Here is a 12,418-nt window from a genome sequence, read left to right as displayed (position 1 = left end):
AAATATCACCACTAGAACCCCTTTCCTACATTCTCTCAAATCCCTGTGAGGCAAGAAGGAGGCAGAAGAGGCACAGACACAGGGATGAGATCAGCTGCCCTGCCCAAACCCAGCTTTTGGGGGAAGAAGGGCGAGTCCCCCCCCAAGCCAGGGTGATGCCCGCTCCCCACGTGGGGCCTCGGGCGCAGGGCTTCTGCGACAGTCGTGATCCCCTGCACTGCCCCCAAGCATCGCTCATCAGTCAGCGAAGACATTTCAGCAAATCACATGGCACTTTGTAAAAACATAATTGTTTTTATTTTCCAGTTTTCCATGTTTTGTGTAGAGTGCTGCTGTGTTCAAGCGAAGTGAATAAAAGCATAAACAGTAAGCACCATCTGGAGAACATTCTTCCAGCACGCTGAGAAATAGCAGCCGCCTGTGTGCTACCTGCTATAAATAAATGTCATTAAAAAATGTCAAAAAAATTGTTTGTTCCTATTTGATGGAACTGCAGCCAGATAAAATTTTCCTTAACCCTGTCTTTGGGCACCTGCCATCTCCATAACAAAAAAATAAAACTGTAGATGTTTGGTTCTCAGCCCTTTATGTTACTATTAGCATCACTAACGGAATATCAACCCTACGCGTGATCCTATTAACAGCATCAGAGGTTGCAACTTCAGAGTAACACATGAACAAGACATTCAAAATCCAAATGCTTTTCAAACTGTACCAGGCTCACAATTTGGTGATATCCCTCAGCCTGCTAGCAAAAGAAGGGGTAAAATTATTCTTGCTCTAATCTGACAGTGTATCAGTTTGGGGGGATGGGGGGGGGGGGGGGGAGAGTCGATAATGTCTTTTCACTCCAGCACAAAGCTGCTCCGATCTCCCTCTCCGCTGACAAAATACAGACCAAGTTGGCTGTGGGGTTGCGATGAGGCTCTGTGAAGGGTCGGCGTTTGCTGTGTTTGTTTAATCACTGCAATTAGAGCTATGCAAATACTGAAATTGTTTGCTATGGTGGTCAGGCTGGGGAAAAAAAAAAATATAAAAAGAAATGTCTGGGTTGAGCAATTGAAGAACTATTTTTTCTTCTTTGGCAACATGAAAAAATAAAATTGTTTTGTTTGTTCCATTTGGAGGGCAGCAAAGCCTTGAAAGAACCCATTCAGTCTGAAATGAAAAATACATTTTCACACCGGAACAAAGCGTTTGACATTTTTCCCTTCGTTTTTTGTCAGACAAGCAATTTCAGCACCCAGAACGGGATGCTCAGGAGAGCCCACTGTCTGGCGGCGGAGGGAGGAAAGGATGCGACCATCCCTTGCCCTAACCTCAGATCCACCGCGGGTCTTCACGTAGGGCAGGGGTTGAGCACTGCAGCCTTCTCCCTTGTGGAAGCCACCGCCAGCCCCGGGCTTCCCGGCCTCGGTGCTCCACTCTGGGCAGCCCCCAGCTCCGTCAGCCCGCGGGGATCCAGCTGCTGGCCCCTGCGGCACGGGGCTGGCACACTGCGGCCTGGCATGGCTACCGGGATGGCAACATCGCCTTTTCTCGGTTATCGGCTGCCCAGCCACCGCTTACACACCTAAATAACATCACTGACACCGGGCCGAAGCTGCACCCCGCTTACACCCGCGCCACTTTGAACCAGCAGCTAACGAGGCTGGTGGGCCTTCGTCAGCGCCTGGGGAACACGCCGGGGGGTTTCAGGCGGGAGGGAGATGCACGCACGCCACGAGGAGGAGGCCGAAACCGCCCACGGACCTGGGGAACCGCGCACCCAGGCCCGAATGAAGCGACCGCCTTGACTCTCCCTCAGCTGTACCAATTTACAGTTGTCTATTAAAAACACCCACCAACGGCCCGAAGTCAGCAGGGCCCCCAGCGCGGCGCGGCGCAGCCCCCGGGGAAGGCACAAGGTGGGGATGCGCTCCGTGGCACGGCACGGGGCCCAGGCAGCTGGAAACTGAGGCAGCCCAAATTCGCGCCCATCCGCTGCCAGCCACCAGCGGGAAGGAGGATTTGGAGAAAGTTTAGGGGTTTTTTCCCTTTTTTTTTTTCTAAACCACGGTCCGTAAGTGTCACGAAGCGACCAGAGCGAATCTGTCTTGCGAAACAGCACCCACCCAGACAGGCCGCGGGTCCCTCGAAGGAGAGAGCCGCTGTGGTTCCCGAGGCACGGGGGGCATCGCCGGGCCAGCTCCCCACCATCATTTCAGGGCAAGAGCAGAAACGACAAACGTAAATCAGATTCGGTCCTTCCCTCGAGCCATGCTGCCTTCTCCAAAACCCAAAGTCGTTGTGCACCAAGTGGCTCCACTAAAGCCCTGCTTTCCGCTGGGACTGGCCACCGTTCCCACTGGAAGCAAAGGCACCATTCCCACTGTATTTTATTTTTTGTTTTCACAGGGACTCGGTGTGCCAGGAACCGCATATGAATAGGGATGAGGGTACAGTCCCTTCGCTGATGAAATCATCATCTCAAACCCAGCCAGGGCAGGAAATGATAACGTGGTTATGGTTCCCATTAGCCTTCTTTTCCCAACACAAATATTTTAGCTACTTTTATTTACGGAGCCCTCTCACACTAGTTAAATGAGATGCTTCGCAAAAGGATGCTTAAGCTGTCTGGAAATGAAGCCACTGAACTACTGATTTTGTCAGGATGATGGTTTACCTCGACGAATATGGTTTTCCTGGACCAGGTGTGCAGGGAAGGCAGGTGGTGGGAGCGTGTCTGTCTGTCTGTCTGTGCATGCACACAGGCGTGCGTGCGTGCGTGTGGATGGGGGGGAGGGTCATTCTTTGTTTTTGCCTTTGGTCAAATTCAAACAATGTGCAGTAACAAGAAGTAAATGTCATTTTCCTCCCATCCATCTTAATTTGGCATCCATTTTAAAGCTTACCTTTGACCTTTTAAAATGTTAATACACTTAAGCAGATATAAAAACCACAAACCTCCTGGAAAAATTAATCATAGCCATATCACGATGCTAGTCTAAAAATGTAACATCAGTTGTTTTCCTCTTTAATTATAAGACGCATTTGTCCAATGCGGCAGCAGTAACTATGCTACAGTTAGCTATTATTTCCCTTTCAAACAAACATCTACATTAAATGCTATAGCAAAACCCTATCAGCATAACCAGCACAACCTACTATGAATTTCTTTTGCTGGGTAACTGCCTAGAACCACAGAAAAGGTCCTGAAAAGGACCTTGAGAAGTCGCCTAACCCACCCCTCTGCCCCAGGCAGGACCAGGCTGTATCTAAACCACTCCTGACAGGAAATCTTATTTAGCCTTCCTTAAAGTAGCAGCCTTAAATAAAATCGGAAAAAACTGCACAAATCAAAATATAAATATGAAAATAATTCATATATGTGTGCTATGTATACAAATACGAAAATACAAAGAGACAACCCTGACCTAAATGATAACTCTTCCACCTCTGAACACTTCATACCCTATCACCAAAGAGTTCAAAACAGGAAACTCTTAATAAAAACACCTCCTTCCTTTTCAAAAAATAAAAGGCTGCTAGCTTGAGAACCTCGGCTCCTTGAAAATGCAGTGGCACCTCTTTTGAAGAAAAGCGGTTTCAGAAGCACCAGCTCCCAAAATATTTGGGCTTTGCTGCTTCAAAGCAAAGAGCTCTTCAGTTCCACCAGAAAGCAAATAAGTAGCGAGAACAGCCTAACAGAACTGCCTCTCCAGGAACCAAACCAAATCTAAGATGTCTGGAGCCTCTTCATGATCAATGCCATCCATCTTGTCTTTTGACTTCACCATTTCAGGCGGGAGGCTGTACTGGGTCCTGCCGGGACGGTCACTGCATAGCTGTGCGGTTACACGCTATGAACGTGGGCGTCCAGGCACACAGCCATACACTGCTTTCACTTTCGTCTCTGTAGCATCTGACGGCATCCAGGGCTAGCCCCATCAATTTAATAACCCTCTGTAGAAGACAGAAAGCTACCGTGACAGCCAGAATGTATCCTAAAGACAAGCAAGGGTTCTGTGGCTAAACGCATACGGGGAGGACCTACAGCTGCTGCCTGAGCACCCCAAAAAATCCCCAAACAAATCACCCAAGGACCTAAATGGCAAACCCAAACCAAAGGCAGACACATTCCCTCAATGCGTGGGGAAATACAGCTCCTTGCAACTGCTTTCTTCCACCTACCAACACTCCTTCAGTTCCAGCACAACTGGAGCTTGGCCAAGCCATCTTCCGCACACTGAACAGCTGCTTCGGTACAGCGGTCGGGGGAGATGTGCGACGCCAAGGTCAGCAACGCCAGCCCCATCAGAGAACGACACCCTTTCATGTATCCTGCACGCCCAGCACGAAGAGCTGTAATGCAGAGCCCAGTTTCTTCCATCACGGAAGCCTTGTGAATCCACCCTAGCCATACACAGGTCCTCCTGCAGCGAAATGGCAAGAGTAAATTCCATCCAGCCCCAGAGATGAGAGATGAATTACCAACACTTCCTGGCTACAACAACAAGGCTCTTCCATGCGTTCCTCCTTCTAGGATATGCTTGTGCAAGTACACGTGCGTGCAACTGTGTGCGTATGTATTTATTTATATCTACACACCACTTGCTCTCTGTGGTAGAGAGTATCCTGTGGCAAAGGGTCCCTTTGCCGCCACACCAGGAGACCCGCCAGGCCTGCAGTCCCATGCCTCCACTGACCTTCTGAGTGGAGCCCTCTTTGTGGAAAACTCTCCCATAAGGCCAGGCTTCTTACACAGTGGGTCCAATGGGCTTGGCACCTGCAATAACTGTCTCTGAGGACGCCAGAGACAGCTGCCCAAAACAGTAAACCAGACAAAATTCTTCCAAACAAGGAACGATCTTTCTCATTTTCTTCCCTTGGAAGTACACAACGCTTTGGGAGGGGAAAAAAAAAAGTGCAATAATATGTATCCGTGCATACGTTTCTAATTCCCTCTGGCATCCTCTCGGCATCCCTTCAGCATCCCACAGCCTGGAGAGGAAGGCTCAGCCATGTGAGCAGTCCTCTTCCCCCACCTTTCTCCAAGGCAGACCTCCTGGCCAAGAGCTGCCTCCTGATCTCCAGCCCCACCACCAAGGCCAGAGATGAGGGCATCTATTATTCAGACGGTGATGCCTGACTGCTCGGTTAGGAAAATCCTGATTAAAAAACAACGCGTTGCCCTTCCTGTTTGCTTTGCAGTGGCCTTGTGAGGATCCAGCCCAACGGCAAGCGATCCATCATCACCAACAACCAGAAAGATGTGTATCACACACACACAAAAATACTTCACGCTTTACTTAAGTTTTCCACACCCTCCATTCTCATTGCCCTTCATCATCTAGTTCAGTGCTCCTCAATACCTTTTCTTTAACCAGAGGACCACTTAATTACTTTTTACACCATGGACCATTTTGTGCAGTATTGTCACATAAGCTGTCAAAGACAACCAAATTACAAAAAAAAAACCCAACCACAATGAATACACATTTCTCACTTTGCCGCTCCTGACCCTATATTTTGGGTTTTTTTGCTTACATGCAACAGAATGCACACGTGCTGTTGTTGCACTGCTCACGACTGGTTTATTCACTATTTTCTGATATTCATGGACTGTAATTTAAGTAACACTCCTCTAGCTAATTAGTTGATTCACTAAGCACAGATGGATAACTGATGAGCTACAAAAAGTCGCTATTGTTTGAGTCAGTCACCAAGTAACTAACTTGGCCGTTCAACCAGGGAGAAGTTTTTCTCTCTGAAAGGTGACAAGCAGCTATGTAATGACTTCTATTATTTTCTCAATAAACTCAGAGAAAATAGGACATTGCAGCTAGAAAAACAGAGAAAGAGAAATTAGGTGCTACTGTCATTAAGGACTCAGAGGCTGAAAAAGAACAACTGGTGCAATGCAGCTGGAGAGGTTTTCTGGAGTGAAGTGATTACTCTCTGGCCATTAATGAATTATTTTTTGCTGGAATGCAAGACCTGTACTCCTCCAAATAACCTGGCTTTCCTAGGAGGAGCATACTGCCTCCCAAGGCAGGCGAGAGCCGTTGTCCTCTTGGCTCTCCTGGTGGGCACTGCACTTCTCCCACCTCTTCGTTTCCATGCCACAATAAAAGCAGAGAAATAATTAGAAGGTTGAAGTTCATGTAGATGTTGGAGGAGAGACTACTCTTCAGAACTAGCTTGACCAACTGAATTTGGAGCTACAGCCTAGGGTGTTCAGGGGGATGCCTGACCTCAGCGGCCCCGTGGAAGCTCAGCAAGGTGTCACGGCAACCTTCCTTCACCTCTCTCGCCCCTCAGAGCTCATCCCCAATCACTGGCACAAAGATAACAAGGTAATAAGACATTTACGGACGTGGTCAGTCCTGGGGCTTGTTCCGAGATCTTTGCATCGGCCATGGGGAAAGTGGGGGGAACCCAAACTCAAGCCCAGCTTGCCCTCCAAGCCAACAGCAGCTGCCTTTCTTCTGCTACAGCGGCTGCTCTCAGGCCACTTTAAGCGTGGTGCAAGCAACACAGGGACCTGGAAGCCACAAACCTGAAGGATGCTTTTTTCTGAGGAGGGTGAAGGGGACAGGAGACCTGTCCCAGGCTCTCTGGTTACTGCCTGAGAACATTCAGCCACACATCTGATGCCTCAAAGAGGTATTTCCAAACCACCACATACCCCACTAACTAGCCAAAACAACAGGGTACTGGAAACGGGTCCAGTTCAGAGGGGCGCAGTCACTCGCACCCAAAGCCAGCACTTGAGCGGGGAGCGGCAGCTGCCACAGGGGTCCCCCATGAGCCACGGGACCCGCGGACACAACCCTGCAAACTCACCTCCCCATACGTTACAGCGCTGCTCTGCACGTTAAAGGACAGTGTGGATAGACCTCTTGGGGGGGGGGGGGGGGGGGCAGAACTAACAAGCAACGTTAGATCACCTGGCAGAGCAGCTCCTCAGAGAGTGACCTATTTACGGCGACGCTCAGTGCCCTGGGAAGGATGGGCAATATCGCAAACCCAGGAATGGAAAATGGAAATTCCCGAGGAGAACCGAGACAGGTTAACGATGATCCTCTGCTGCCCAGGACCTCTCATACAGCCACCGCCTTTTCGAAATCTAGAGTCCGCTGGGAGAATTTAGGCCTAGGGCTTTGAACGAAAAAGAAGGCAAACTTTTTCTTCCTGGGGAAAGTCTACGAAACCCAAGCAACCCTGAAAAGTGTTTTATTGTCTTGTTATTCTGTAGATGCCGTTTCTGGAGGCGTGACCCAGCACAGCCTGATCTCAAAACAAAGCTATTCGTGGCTAGCACCACACATCGCCAACCGAATCACTCTGCTCAAAATAAAATAAAACAAACAAAAAAAAAAAGCAAGTAACCCCATAAATCATTCATCCATCCCAGTTTCATAACAAGAATATTTGTCAGCTCCCATTTTGCTTCCCCTTCTCCAGCTGCCTGCTCTACAAAGCCACCATTTCAGCTGCCTGCGCACACAGACCGGTGGGCACGCTGCGCCGCCATGCCTCCTGCATCCCCATCTCCTGCCTGTGGAGAGGACGGCCACCCCTCTTCCTCAAGCCCTTGCCCGCACCGCCACAGATTTTTCAAAGGATTTTTTTTTTTAAATATATATATATTTTTATCGGTAGCTCTAGGGCACCCATCAGATGTACTCAGCTCCTGTAACAATCATGTGATTTATGTAGAAGTAATTGGGGTTAAACTATCTGCCACATCAAACTCTTCACATTTGGCCCTATCTCTAGGACCTAGAAACATCTGAAATAAATAAAGCCATGTGTCATTTAACAGGGTCTGGACTTAATTAGGATCATTCTGGATTTTATGGGAGAAATCTTGTATTGCCAGCTTTACGTGGCCACTCGCAAGGTTATCTGCTTTCCCCCCCCCCCCCCGTTAGTACCTACGTCAAAATATTTCTATTTCCATGCAGCTTTTCTTTTTTTTTTTTATTTAATCCTCCAACCAGCCGGATGACAACCACTCCTTATCTTTGGCTGTCTTCCATGCTAAAATAAGAATGCCGTTGTTACGCCGAGGGAGCTGCACCCTTCCACCTCCGCTCCCTCCCGACGCGCACACAGCTGGCTGCGCAGGAACGCCCGAGGTGCCATTTTCTGGCCACTTTTCCTGTGATGTTGTTGCAATGTACCCTCGAGCTACGATTTGTATTTCTAAATCACACCAGGCCTCTCCTGTGCCACGGATTTTACAAACCTCAAGGGACAGACGATCTCTGCCCTGAAGAGCTGGCGATTCTCAGCCCACCCTCGCTGCTACCGCTTGCCTGCCTCGACGCACGCTAGCCGACGCGAGGGCGAGCACGCAGCCACACACCGCCCGAGCGATGCCCGGCGATCTGATCAGCAGCAGAGAACGGCTGGATTAGGAGAGGGACAGGATTAAGAGATCGATGAAGCGTTGCGAGGCTGCTACGTCTGTATTACCGGCTCTAGCAGCAGCACCTGAGTGTCAGACCGTACCCCCTCGGAGCAGCTAGGTACCACCAACCGCTGGCTTCAGACTGGGGCTCTGCAGGGTCTGGGTCAGGGTCCGAACCGACAGCCCAGTACAGCAACCCCTCGGCGGGTCACGGGCAAAGAAGAGGAGAGCAGAGGCAGCGAAGTATTAAATCATTCGTCCAAAGCTACACCGGCAATTTGTGGCAGGGGCAGAAACGGGAGCCAGATTTTCTCAAAAAAACCGAGTTCCTCACGCAGCAGACGAGCCAGCCGCCTTTGTCACACACGCAAAGGCGTTTTTCTCCCCAGTAATTCACACCGCGGCAGGCTCCGCACAGCGAACGCCGGCTTCCCGAAGTTGTAGCGCGTTCAGCGCGACGACCTGCTCTTCGCACACGTCGCGCCCGGCTCCGTCCTCCAGCCCGCGCTTGCAACGCGACCCACGCGCGTCGCAAAAAGCTTGTCACTCGCGTTTTCGGTCGGAAGCCATCAGGACCCTGCAAAAGCCATCACCGGGGCGATTCCCGGTCTGCCCCCACGGCTCTGGCTGCTGGATCGCCTCCGGAATTTAACGTAGGCACGGAAACTCCGCATCACTCTCCGGTTAATTCGAGCAGTTATCCCCTCTTCGGATTCGGCTTCAGCCGTCTCGCACGGTGAGAGAGATCGCAGCGTCTCCACGAGAGTCCCGGCGGAGCTCGCCACAGAAACGCCGCGAAACCCACCCGAGGCGCCAAGGGCAGCACAGCGAGGGCGCGGCGATCGGGCGGGCTGCCCCAGCAGCGCCGGGCAGGGAAACAGCCCCGGACCGAGCCCTCGCCGCCGCTACAGCCCATTAACCAGCGCCACTCGCGGAGGAGCCACGAAAAGGAGGGGGGAAAGGCTCTTCCAAATCCACATATTAAAAAAAAAAAAAGATGAAGCCTGCCGATTTTTCACCTGTACTACTGTAAATACCACTGCAAACATTCCCACCAGTATCACATTCGCGAGGAAATCTTCCCTTCAAACGCTCGGCCAATTCGCTAGCGATTAATGACATTAAAAGGTTACTCAGAAGAAATTCAGTATTTCCCCGTCAAGTTTAAACGGAAAACACTTGAAGAATTCACGGGCAACCAGACACACGTTTCCCTTTAACAATACATCCCCGCTAGGCAATACCGGGATATTCTGAATCCTGCATTTTAAGCAAAAAAAAAAAAAAAGACTTCCGACGGAGGACGGCGCGCGAGACAACCAGCACCCCCCGCAGCCCCTGCACCCGAGCCAGACCGATCTCTTCCAAAAAAAAGAGGGGGAACCCCCCCCAGACCCTCCCCCCCCCGGCCGGGCGAACAGCCGCCCCGCGGGACGCACAACTTCTCGGCCACGGCGCGGGGAAAAAAGCCGCGGAAAGGAGGTGGGGGGGACGGGACCCGGGCGGGCGCAGGTGACAGCTCAGCCTCCCGGCAGCCCTCGCCGAGAAGCCCGGCGACAGGGGGAGGAACCCCTGCCCCAGCCTGGGAAGGGTCCATCTTCCTCCTCCTCCTCCTCGCTGGCTGGCGGCCGGCTACGCGGGGGGGACACCCCAGCCCCCCCCCACCGCCGCCCATCTTGCAGCACACCCTGCGCTGTTTACGAACCTCCGCCTTCCGGAGCCGCGGACGCCCGGGCGCTTCAAGCCGCCGAGGACCCGCCGCGTTTCGCCTCCCGCGGGGGCAGCACCCACGGGCCGCGGGGGATGAAAGCTGGGGGGGGGGGGGGGGGGGGGCGATGCCTCCTCCCCGCGCACCCGCGGGCGTGATTTTGGAGAAGTTGCGCAGGCAGAAGGCGGGGGGGGGGGGGCGGTCATGGTCTCGCCCCCCCCCCCCGCCCCCCCCCCCGCCCCACCGCCGGGACAACCCGCACAAAGCCGCCGCCGCCCGCTCGGCGCCACCAGAAACAATAGTCACGGGCCGAGACGGGGACCGCGGACCCGCCGCCGCCCTCCCCACGGTACCGCACAGCGCGGCCGCGGGTGGGAAGCGCGGCGGTCCGGGGGAGGGGGGGGACGGACGGACACGCACACGCCAGGATCCCCGCAAAACGCCACCGCCCCGGCCAACCTGTCACCGCTCCGCCCGCCCGGGCTGGCGGACGGCGCAGCCGCCCCGCGGCACCTACCTCCGCCGGAGGGTGCGGCAGCCCCTAGCCGGGCTCCATGGGGGCCGCAGCCGCCGCCGCCCGCCTCTGTCAACCGCCGGGGACGCGCCGCCCTGCCCTGCCCGGTACCGCGGCCCGCTGCGGGGCGGGGCGAGAGGCGAGGGGCGGGGCGCCCCCGCCCTGGACCACGCCCACCCCCGCTCGCTCCGCCCACGTCGGCGCGTCCCCCCCCCCCCCCCCCCCCCCGGGGGGGGCGGGACGCGCCGACGTGGGGTAGGGAACGCTGAGGGTCTCCTCGTCCCCTCTGCCGCTGTCTCAAATCAGCCACCTTTCTAATTTCCTTTTTGTTGACACCCCCCCCCTTCTCCTCTTGTTAAATTTCGGGATTTTTTCTTTTCCACCCCCCCGATCTCTTGCCCCCCCGCTTTTCCCCGAAGACTCGGAACATCCCAAACCCCTTGACCGAGGACTCCGGGCTTAAAAGAAAAAAAAAAAACGGTTTTGTCGGGGGCGGGGGGGAGGGATGGCGGTTGGGAGGGGGAAGAGTTTTCCAATCGCTTGTTGGGGAGGTGGCGGTGCGTTAAACTAAACCCGCGGCTAGCGTTACGTAACGTGCCCTCCCATGTGCATAAAAAGATGATTGTGATTCCATCTGGATTTCTGTTGATATTAGCAAACCGCCCGAGATTTCCTCTCGCGGTTTAATGGGCGTCTCGAAACCTTCGGCTGGTGCCGGATCATACGGATTACGGTTTAAAGCAAGGGTGAAACGCGCACACCCATGACATTGTAGGAATTAGCGAGGGAAGAAGAAAAAAAAAAAATACTCCGTAGGTCATCTGCCTAATCCATCTTCCGAAAGAGAGTAGGAATGTCCCCCTTAGGATAATTTATGGGCATTTGTCTAGTTTTCTTTCAAATCCTTCAAATATGTGGCTTCCTCATCGCCCATAGGAATTTAGGTCAAGCTGCCTGAGAGTGAATTTCGTAGCATCTCGGGATTTAACATCCACTACTGTTATCAAAGGTGGGGTTTTTTTCACAGAATCACAGAATGTTCAGGGTTGGAAGGGACCTCTGTGGGTCATCTAGTCCAACCCTCCTGCCGAAGCAGGGTCACCTACAGCAGGCTGCACAGGACCTCGTCCAGGCGGGGCTTGAATATCTCCAGAGAAGGAGAATCCACAACCTCCCTGAGCAACCTGTTCCAGTGCTCGATCACCCTCAGAGTGAAGAAGTTCCTCCCCATGTTCAGCTGTAACTCCCTATGCTTCAGTTTGTGCCCATTGCCCCTCGTCCTGTCGCTGGGCACCACTGAAAAGAGTCTGGCCCCGTCCTCCTGACACCCACCCTTGAGATATTTATAAGCATTTGTAAGGTCCCCTCTCAGGGGATTTATAAGGTCCCCTTTTTCGCCAAAGAGTGCAGCTGTGCAGTTGTAGTTGGTCATCTCTTCCTTGCTCATCAGCATGGACAGATTTTGGCTATCGCTTTCTCCAGGTTGAGAGCCCAAGGAAAATGTCAGCTCTGTGCTCGGTGTGGCCAAAAGCATGAGTCAAATGTCAGCACTTGTTAGGAGAGCAGTGGAGAAGAAAACAGGTTTTACAGCGATCCACAAATCCGTGGTGCACCTGCATCCTGAATACTGCTGTACCTCTGGTCTCACCATCTCAAACAGGGCAATGCTGGTGCTGGGAAAGGTCCGGAGGAGGCTGGCAGTGGTGATCCATGGTTGGCAATGGCTTCCCAGCCAGGTACGTGCAGCCCAGTGAGAGGCACCTGAGGGGAGATGTGGCAGAGGTTCCTCAACTCA

General features: G+C 52.9%; 1 protein-coding gene across 2 annotated transcripts in view; it reads right to left on the bottom strand.

Moving 5' to 3' along the window:
* The window catches only part of RAI2 (retinoic acid induced 2), a 46,310-nt gene extending 35,556 nt beyond the window's left edge, over positions 1-10,754 (bottom strand). The window contains exon 1 of one of the 2 annotated variants that reach the window (XM_075429022.1): positions 10,627-10,754. The gene's annotated coding sequence lies outside the window, so the exon portion shown is untranslated. Of the gene's footprint in view, positions 1-10,106; positions 10,205-10,626 lie in introns of those variants that run through there. The other variant, XM_075429024.1, reaches the window with a different exon arrangement.
* Positions 10,755-12,418: the final 1,664 nt, after the last annotated feature.

This window comes from Opisthocomus hoazin, chromosome 1 (assembly GCF_030867145.1).
Source record: "Opisthocomus hoazin isolate bOpiHoa1 chromosome 1, bOpiHoa1.hap1, whole genome shotgun sequence".
Classification (NCBI taxonomy): Eukaryota; Metazoa; Chordata; class Aves; order Opisthocomiformes; family Opisthocomidae; genus Opisthocomus; species Opisthocomus hoazin.
This window is presented reverse-complemented; position numbering and strand designations above follow the sequence as displayed.